Here is a 10,777-nt window from a genome sequence, read left to right as displayed (position 1 = left end):
CTGAGTAAGCATCAGGCTGTAAGTAGGAAAGTTTTCTAGAACTTAGTTTCTTACTACCTCAAGATGCTTTAGGAAGGAGTCCGGTTTCTTTTGAAGAGGGGGGAAAACGTATAAGCCTTCAGACTGGAAAAAAGGGATTTGCCCATCAATTACACCATAGAAAGCTAAATATATCCCATTTTTCAAAAGGAAGCAGACTCTAGTTTAATGAAGCATATGCAGCTAAACCACATCTAAATGTTTCTTTTGTGCCTGTTCTTTTTTTTGCAAGAGATTCTCTAATGTATATTTCTAATTGTCTGCATACAACAAGACAGATAGTAGTCCATAGCATCTGTCTGTTACTAACAGCAAAAATGAGAGAAAAGACTAATCATGTCTCCTGCCATTGCATGGAGATTAAATGACATCCCTCCCAACCCTGCCTGCCAAACACCCGCTCTATTTTCTCTTCAGTGAGAATCACAGATATTTGAATAATAATACTATGGTCTCCATTAAGATGACAGTGGCGAAAAAAATCAGCTCAAACCCTGTGATTATGTCTTCAATCTAATAATTATTTAAATACCAGATAACGCCTTTCAGACTAATTGAGGCCTTTCAGCTGCCTGCATTTCGATTGCATCGCTGCATTTACTCCCTCTTGACTTCCTTTACCAAATGGATCCAAATTGCTTTTAAAGTCGCATTTGCAGGTTACATAAATTACATTGCACTCTTCTCCACCCACGCAGACAAACCCATGCCACAAAGTGGTTGGACAGTATAAACGATTTTGAGTTAACTTGCCAGTATTATCCTGTTTGCAAAATAAGACAAGGGAAGAGGAAAGGGGGTAAGTGGGGTGCTGAAGTCTTAATGTGGAGGCACATAAAGCAATGAAGCAAAGCCTGTGCCAGAGAGGCCATGGTTGAGTGGTAGAGCAGGTGTTCTTCTTTGTATGCAGAAGGTCTCAGGATCAGTCTGTGGGTTCTCCTGTTCAAGGGTCTCAAATAGCAGGTGTTGGTAGAAACCTTTCTTTGCCTGGACCCTGGAGAATGACCAACAGTCACAGTAGCCAGTACTAATATGGATGGTTCAGTAGACTAGCTTTGCAAAGTGGCCTTATATCAGTTCCCTGTATAAGCAGTCAGGGACCCATGTATCTTTGGGACCACCTCCTCTGGTATGTCCCCTGAAGAGCATTATGCTCTGCAGAGAACAACCTACTGGTGATCTCCAGCCCAAAAGACATCCAGCTGCCCTCGATCAGAGCCAGGGCATTTTCAGCCCTGGGTCCTACTGGGTGGAACTCTCTGCCAAATAACATCTGTGCCCTGCGGGACCTAATGCAGTTCTGCAGGGCTTGGATGGCAGAGATGTTTAGTCAGGCTTTGGGTTGAGGACAGTGGCAGGGTACCATCGTATCTGGCACTCCCCCCCCCCCGCTTCCCTTCTACCTCCCCCATGAGACAGTGATAAAAGTTGAAACTTTGATGTTTTATCACCATCTGAGGATGTTTTAGTCATATTTATTTAACTGTTGGAAATGTTTTACTAATTTATGAATGTTTTTATAGTTGTTCACTGCCCCAAGCCTTGTATATTCAGAGAAGGACGGTCTATAAATTTAAATTATAAATAAATAAATAACAGTTCATAATACTGTCCTACAGTGGTTTATATAGAAAACAAGTAACAGGCAGATGCAATATGCCAGATGGTGTTGATTTTGTGTAGGATGAGGGAGTTTTCTTGCTTTTAAATGCATTTTATCACAATCCTAGCTATGCTGAATAACAGTTTTAATTCAGTTTTAGTCATATAACATGAAGTTCCTAGTTCAAGCCTGGAATCTGTTGGCAGTTAACTACTTCTACATGATATCCGAAGTACAAATCCATTAACTGTATTTTTCATTTGAGATTGTCAGATACTGAGGAGTCAATAAAGAAAGTTATCAGAGTCAAACAATTAAAGTTGAGCCATTTAGAACTCCAGATGTTAATGGCCTTGTGTTTTTTGTGATCTTTTTAAAAAGTTAACATGAAGAATTTACTGCTTAGATATATATAAAACTCTTGGTAATTTCTTTTAATGCACTGTCATTTTGAGTTTCTCGTGATGATGGAACTTGAAATCTGTGAGTTTCTTGTTATTTTGATTTTGTTTGTTTTAAAATGAAGCTCATAACAAGTCCCATTGATTTAAACAGAATTTACCTCCAAGAAAGCATGCTTAGGATCACAATCTTTGTCACGATTTTTTCTATTTCACTTTTCTGTTATAGTCTTGAAACTTTTTCTCCAGCCTAGGAAAGTGGAGAATGAAAAAATGTACCATAATTTCTTGCTACTTAGTCTCTCTCTCTCGTATCTGCTTTCAGGCTGTGCTGTCACTTTATCAGAGAGAACAAAACGGTTAGGCAAGCGTGGCTCCTGGGTTCCGGTCACTGGTGTTTATTACAGGTTATCAGGCTTCTCTTGTACACTTGAAAAGCAGTTAGCAACCTCAAGTGTCTTCCATAGAGCAGAAGCACCTGAGCTACTTGATTTTGCCCTTTGGAAATGATCTTGCTTCAGGAAGGGCGAGGGAGAGTTCTGGTGTTTAAAAAGTTCTCTTGGAAAATTAATGAGAGGAAATATGTGAGCGAGGCTGAACTGAAAGGTGAGCTTGTAACCTTGGCGTTCCAGTCCCATTCTGTTTCCAGTATCTAATTCATGTTCACCTCACGGTAACTCTCCCGCTTTGCTGCTGCAGTCTTCCTCATAATAGGAACAGTAGTTTTCTTTTCATTAACACTGAGACAGATACCAGTGCTGTAAATGAAAAGGCCTCCCAAGAGGAGAAGGAACTATCACTTTTCTGAACTGGCTACCTGTTTTTGTTGCTCTTTTTCAGCTCCATCTTCTCACTAAGGAGTGTTTATTTAGACTTACTCAGAGCTAAGCATGTTGGAATCGGTGGGCTTAGAATATAGTAGCTCATCATAGCACTGCACTGTTAGTTCTCTTCTCAAAAGCAATTATCTTTTCTACCTTCTTCAGTGTTAACAAGCTGAAAGCAAAATCATTTAGTGGTCTTCTCAAAAGCAATTATCTTTTCTACCTTGTTCAGTGCTGAAAGCAAAATCATTTAGTGGAATTTACATATCTGTACCTGATTTTGGCATTGCCTTGTAGTTAAAAAGGCAGGGACACAATGCATCATAAATTCAAAAAGGACACGAGGACAAGGACATTGTGACCTTTCCCTGGCCTTTGGGGATGTCTTCTGCAGTACTTTGTATCGCATCAGTGCAATTGTGAAGGAACTATATAAGGACTGATAAGGAGTAGGGTTGCCTTCTGATGTGATGGCCCCAAGACCTAAAGGGTCTCTTGCACAGCAGTTTCCACATATCCTAATAAGGTGGGAAGTATTACTGCACTGATAATGTGTAGTTCATCTTTGTTCTTATGTGCAGCCCCGCATTTGGGACTGCTCATCCACAGGCCTGCCTCTGAAGAATTTCTTAGCTAAAGCTCTGCAAAGGGTGCCCTTCCCCTTTCAACATGCGCACATGCTTTCCTGCCAAAAGTAACATGGTGAAGAGGAGTGGTGCCATCTTCCCCATAGTTGTTTTGCCACGGAGCCGAGGGAATCATTCTTGCTCTTCTTTCTGTCTTGCTTTATTGTAGTAACCTACCTCCTCTTCTTTTGACATTATTATGGCCCAGAAAACTCTTTTGAAGAAATGTCAGCAGGGTGGCACTAAAATGTATTATTTATTTATTTAACTTTTACCCCGCCCTCCCCACCAAGGCAGGCTCAGGACGGCTTACATAAAAACAATAAAACAATATACACTTTAGTATAAAAATACATAATAAACAATTTAAAACCATTGGTATACCGATGGCGGCATAATATGATAAAGTGCATTTAAACACATTCAGTGGTGCAACCATTTTAAATAGCATCAAATAGACATAGATCGGCTCAGGGCCTAACTAATCAGGGCAGCTCCTACCAGAATGCCTGCTGGAAAAGCTTCATTTTCACGGCCCTGCGGAACTGTGAGAGGTCCCGCAGGGCCCTGATCTCACCAAGGAGCTCATTCCGGTAAGTTGGTGCTGCCAAGGAAAACACCCTGGTCCTAGTCGATGTCAGCCTGGCGTCCTTAGGACCAGGAAGGGCCAGGCAGTTTTGTGTTCCCTATCGCAGTGCCCTCTGGGGAACATGCGGGGAAAGGAGGTCCCTCAGGTAGGCAGGCCCCTGACCATAAAGGGCTTTAAAGGTCAAAACCAGCACCTTGAAACGAATCCAGAATGCTATTGGCAGCCAGTGCTGGATGTGTTCCTGCATAGAGAGACCCATCAACAGCCTGGCAGCCACATTTTGCACCAGTTGCAGCTTCCGGAGTTGCACCAAGGGCAACCCCATGTAGAGAGCAATTGAATGAACATTCCCTTTGTATTGTCTGCCTGGGGAAGTCCCATAACATGAGAGCCTTCAGACACTGCCAACAATTCACCCTCAAGGGCAGGAACGATAGGGCATCATGACTTTAGACTGCCCTTTGGGAATGCACCCTTTCTGGTTCTGAAAAACTGGCTGCAAAGTAATCAGCTGCGAAGAAGCCCTCCATTCATCCTCAGTTGGCATCATCCACATGATGTGTTCTAACTCTGGATCCACATCGACATAGGTCCCAGTCTCCAGAACCAAACAGTTTGCACCAGATACCTCTGAGCCTCCACCTAAGAAGGCTAAGGCTAAGTCAAAGCATTGTGCGAAGTGCTCGAATCTGTCACTTCCATTGACTACCGAAGCTTTGGCTCCAGTAACCAAATCTGAGGATCCAATCCTGCTGGAGGATGAACCATTTTCAACCCCTCAGACCCCATCTCCCCATCTTATGCAACCTGATGACTCCATCTCTGAAGAGGAGCTTGTGCAAGATCTTCCTTCTCTACGCAATATGAGAAATGGCTGGTTATGACAGCTGTCCTCCAGTTTCTCAGGGCTCAAGCAGTCATTTCTGCTACAACAGTTTCCACAACCATGGTACAGATTGCGTCGGCAGTCACCCTTCCCTCAGGGCCTGTAGCCAATGAAGCCCCTGCAGCAGTGGCCAGATTGTATGCCATCTTACGCATTGGTTCCAGCACCGGCTGTTTCATCAGTGACACCAGTACAACTTACCTCCCTTCCACCAGGAAAGACAGTCTGACTCCAAACCTGATGAAGAGGCTGTCAAGGACCCAAGCCTGGGTCTCTCTAAGCCACAACCCCTTGGGCAAGCAGGCAGCGCACAGAGATGTGGGTCCCCAAGGCTATATGCACACAAGAAACACAACTTTGGTAAAGTACATGAAGGTTTATTAAGCATTTTAAATAATAAAATATTACTAGGTAACACAGTCTCTACAATCTTGAAAATGAAAATAAGAAAGCTAACTTTTAAATCTAATACCTCAATACCTGACATTAAATGACACACCTTTTAAATATCAAAGTTCAAGCTAGAAGCTCAAGCATTGTCTACATAGCCATCCATTGCAATAGATTTTAGCAAAGTCCGAGCCACAGTCCTGTTGAATCACAAAGTCAGCATGGGTTCCGTCTTGTCAATGGCTTAATTATAGTCTCTTGCCATCTGGTGTCAGGTGGTCTTTCAAAGCCTCAGTACACATGTACCAAAACACATAATTGCCAGACTCCCAGTACATTAGGGTTGCCAGGTACCACCTTTGCTGCGGCGGGATGCTTCTGGCTCCTGGTAACCATAGAGTTCCCCCCAAGTTCCTCCCTAAATGCTTGAGTGTCATCATGTGATGCCTCCAGTGTGATGACATCACTACTGGTGACACTATTGCTTTGGCAGCATCCCCCATGGGACACTGTTGTTTGGGGGTGGGACTTCCCCCACCAGCCAGCTGGCCGGCAGCAAATTGCCCACCCCCGAAATCGGGGGATCCCCTGGCCCCACCACGGGGATGGCAACCGTACAGTACAGTACAACTGAAAGGGTCTTTCGTCTTGTACCACCTCTTTCTTCAAGGGAAATTAACTCTTATTAATCCAACCTTCACTTCTCCACAGCTTTATATAAGCACAGGTGGTGTGACAGGCCAGCTAGTGGAGTGGCGAGGTATCTCTGCTGAACATGGCACTTGGCATGGTTTTTTAAGGAGATTCCAGGTGTCTCTCCACAGTCCCTGCTCTAAGGAGACCAGGAAGGAAAACTTTGTGGGGAGGGAAGGAATTCTGTAGGAAATGTCCTCAGTTTGCACAGGGAATATAACATGCACATACAGTTGATTACTCAAAAGGGGCACCTCCATTTAAGTATCCTGATACAGATGAAAAGCAATCAGTGTACAGTTAGGTTTGATGACTGGTGATTGCTGAAGAGCAATCATGGCAAACCTGAGTGTAGGGTTTATTGGGAGCAGTGAGGGTCCAAACACATTTGGCTGTGGTGATCTTTTTTTTTAGGATACTGTTTAAAAGATGAAGTTAATTGGAACAGTCGTGCAATTAGAGCAAATGGTTCCTAAATTAGTATTTTGTATTTATAAAGCATTTTTTCTAGTGGCCCAAAGTGCTTTATACATATGATCTCCATAATCTGAACAGCAGTCCTGTTACGCATGCTGATATAATCCCCGTATTACAGATGGATGACTGAGAGAGAGAGTGGCTTGCCGAAGGACATCTAGTGAGCTTGTGACGGAACTGATGTTAGGAACTTGTAGCTTATAACTGATGGTCGGAACCATATGTTTGTCATGAATGTATTCCATCCTTTACCATTAACATTTTTCTCTCACTTAATTTTGATCAGTGTTTGATAACAATAACAGAATTGTTGCTAATTCTAGATGGAATTTTGTTGCTGGGCTTCAGCTGTAATCCTGTGGACACATACTTTGGAGCAAGCCCTGTTAAACGTATTGCTTCAGAATAAATGTGATAAAAGATCAAGCTGTACACTAGCCATGTGTTTGTAAAAGGCCTATCTGAAAAACCTAGGCAGAATGCTGAGTACTATTGGCTGGTGTGTGCTTGTCTGTTCCAGGGCTCAGATGTAGCTTCCTTTCAAGACAGGGATTTGGGGTTTATGTGCCAAAATAATGTTATGTTTCTTTGGAAATTGTTCATTGATGTACTTACATGCTCACTTCAGTAGCCCTTGAGTCCACCTGTGAATTTTAGCCTTGTGAATAAGTAAAGCATCATCTTTGATTTAGCTGTAAGGAATTGAAAGAGAGTACAGTAGATTAAAGTGATATATCCAAGCAATTCTGGAGGTCTTGAGATCCAGTATAGTATCTCCAAGTATTTGGTAATAATATGTAGCATGTAGATATTGCTTTATAAAGTATTTAAAACACCTAATACACATTATAGTAATCCTTACAATAGTTCTTCAGTAGATCATATTATTCTCCCCTTATTGTAGATGGAGCAAAGCCTGAGAGAATAGTGGTGTACTTAAGGTCCTCTAGTGATTTCATAGTTCAGGCAATTTTTAAGTCAGGGGTTTCCTACTTCACTGCACCAATATATTACACCAGCTTTCTCCTGCCTCCTCCTGGCTGAATGAGGGCTGGAAGCGGGGCGGCCGGAAACAGGGGGCGGGGCTTCATTATGTGCCCTGCCCCCTTGCACCTCACCCGGGGGAACTGTGTTCCCCCGCGTTCCCCCCCGAAATGACCTCTGACTGCACCAATATATTACACCAGCTCTCCAGTTTCCTACAGCAGTTCCACAAGCTTTGTGGAAGATGGCCAGAGAATATCCAGTGTGCCAAGACACACACACACACAACAACAACCTTGTAATATACAGCCGCTGCTTAAAGACTGCCAGTGAGGGGGAGCTCACCACCTCCCTAGGCAGCTGATTCCATTGTTGCACAACTCTTACTATAAAAAACTTTTTCCCTAATATCCAGCCGGTATCTTCCTGCCCTTAATTCAAATCCAGTATTGTGAGTCCTAGCCTCTGCTGCCAACAGGAACAGCTCCCTGCCCTCCTCTAAGTGACAGCCCTTCAAATACTTAAAGAGAATGATCATGTTCCACACAACTTTCTCTTCTCCAGACTAAACATTCCCAAGTCCCTCAGCCTTTCCTCATAGGGCTTGGTCTTTGTTTCAAAATGTGTTCCCAAATCTAGAAAATATGCTGAAAGTGGTTCACAAACTGAGTTTGAAAACTATGAAAAATAACAATTATTAGCAGGAAAGATATGCAGTCCCTCCACGAAATATCTAGGGGACCCAGCAAAGATACTTTGTTATATAGAGCTATAGGTTGTACCATGTTGCTGTATCCAATACTGCATGGCAGAACAGATGGCCAGGGCGGATTTTTGCTCGCCCACGGAGTCAAATGGACCCTGTGCAGCTTCAAATGGCTCTACGGGATCCGAGGCCCTCTGGCGGCTCGTTGAATGAACTTGTGGAGGACTGGCATAGCTGACTCTCCACAGCCATCGACGAGATCGCTCCCCGGTGCCCTCTGCGTGCTTGCGCTAGGCTTGCCCCTTGGTATACCCAGGGGTTGCAGCTTATGAAGCGAGAGCTGAGACGGCTAGAGAGACAGTGGCACCGCGCTCGCAATGAGGTGACAAGACCATCTTATAGGGCGTTTATGAGATGGCAGCCAAGGCTGCAAAGAGAGATTTCTATGCAGCCACGATTGCGTCTGCAATCTCACGCCCAGCCCAATTGTTTAGTACGATTCGGTCGTTAACAGCTCTGCCACAGGGCAGACAAAACAATAGGGAATTGGATTGGCTGTGAGGCATTTGCGAGCTATTTTGCAGACAAAGTCTTAGTACTCCGCCATGACCTCCCCGCCACAGTTGAAACAGTTAGTGAACTTGAGGCCCCATGCATGTCTTCGAGTTCGGGTTTAGAGTGTTTTGACCAGCTCAGCCTGGAAGAAGTTGACAGATTGCTTGTATCTGTACGTCCAACCACATGCGGCCTTGATCCGTGTCCCTCCTGGCTCATTAAAGCAGGCATGGGGGGTTTCGAGGTGCCTTGAGGGAGATTGTTAACAAGTCCCTTTCGGAAGGGCAGTTCCCTGAGGCACTCAAGGAAGCGATGGTCCGCCCTCTCTTGAAAAAACTAACTTTGGACTCAGCCAAATTGGCCAACTATCAGCCAGTGTCCAATTTGCCCTACTTGGGCAAAGTAATTGAGAGGGCGGTGGCGATACAGTTACAGAGTTTTCTGGATGACGCTCCCATCCTAGACCCTTTCCAGTCCAGCATTCATCTGGGACATGGGACGGAGACAGTGCTGGTCGCCCTTACTAACGACCTCCGGAGGCATCTGGATTGAGGCGGTGTGGCGGCACTGTTGTTGTTAGATCTGTCAGCCATGTTCGACACAGTCGACCACCAGTTGCTGACCCACCACCTCACCGACATGGGGATACAGGGGTTTGCCCTTCAATGGCTTGCCTCTTTTCTCCAGGGTCGGGGACAAAGGGTGGTGCTAGGGGAGCAGCAGTCCCAAAGACACCCGCTTGAATGCGGTGTGCCTCAGGGAGCAGTGCTCTCCCAGATGTTGTTTAACATCTATATGCACCCCCTTGCTCAGATTGCCCAGAGGTATGGGCTAGGGTGCCATCAATATGCAAATGATACCCATCTCTACCTGATGTTGAGCAGCCGGTCAGACTCCAGCCCAGAAGATCTGAACCAGGCCTTGCAGGCCGTGGCTGGTTGGCTCAGACTGAGCCGGCTGAAACTAAACCCAGAGAAGACGGAGGTCCTGTGCCTGAGTCGGGTTGGTCTGGGGATGGGGCTCCCTCTCCCAGCCTTCGATGGGGCACCTTTGGTGCCAGCACCGGAGGTCAGGAGTTTGGGAGTGCTCCTGGATTCCTCCTTAACCATGGAGGCCCAGGTGGCGGCCACTGCCAGGTCAGCCTTTTAGCACCTTAGGCTGATTTGGCAGTTGGTCCCCTTCCTCGACCGTGATGACCTGGCAACAGTGATCCATGTGATGATCACCTCGAGGTTAGACTACTGTAACGCTCTCTGCATGGGGCTGCCTTTGTCACAAATCCAGAAGCTGCAATTAGTGCAGAATGCTGCAGCCAGGCTTTTAATGCGCCTCTCTAGATGGGAGCACATTCACTCTGTGCTGAAAGCCGGATTCGCTTCAAAGTGCTGGTGCTTACCTTTAAAGCCCTACATGGCCAGGGTCCGACATACCTGAGGGACCACATTTCCCCACATATTCCCCAAAGAGCACTTCGGTCGGGGTCACAACACCGGCTGGTGACCCCGGGCCCCAAGGAGGCCATGCGTGTGGCAATGAGGGCCAGGTCTTTTTCAGTGGTGGCTCCTATCTGGTGGAATGAACATCCAGAGGAGATCAGGGCCCTGCGTGACCTCGTGCAGTTCCGCAGAGCCTGTAAGATGGAGCTCTTCCGCCAGCCCTTCGAGTAGGAGCCACCAGTGCCACTACCTCCACCGCTCCAGCACAAGAACGATACCGCCGGAGGGCCAGGTAACATCCTTCGCGGATAAAGTCTTGACGCTCCGCCACAATCTCCCCACCACAGTTGAAACAGTTAGCGAACCCAAGGCCCCTTGCGCGGCTTCGAGTCTGGGTTTAGAGCGTTTCGACCAGTTCGAACTACAGCAGTACGGTGGATCGGTACTGCTGGACTGGGACAGTGTAACATCTCCAGGACACCATCTTGCTTTAATTGAAGACAAATAGCGTTGAGCACTTTCTTATGTAAAATTGTTTGCTTTTATTCTGTTTTTATGTATTGGCACA

This window comes from Gekko japonicus, unplaced genomic scaffold (genome assembly GCF_001447785.1).
Source record: "Gekko japonicus isolate JY-2015 unplaced genomic scaffold, Gekko_japonicus_V1.1 scaffold322, whole genome shotgun sequence".
Lineage (NCBI taxonomy): Eukaryota > Metazoa > Chordata > Lepidosauria > Squamata > Gekkonidae > Gekko > Gekko japonicus.
This window is presented reverse-complemented; position numbering follows the sequence as displayed.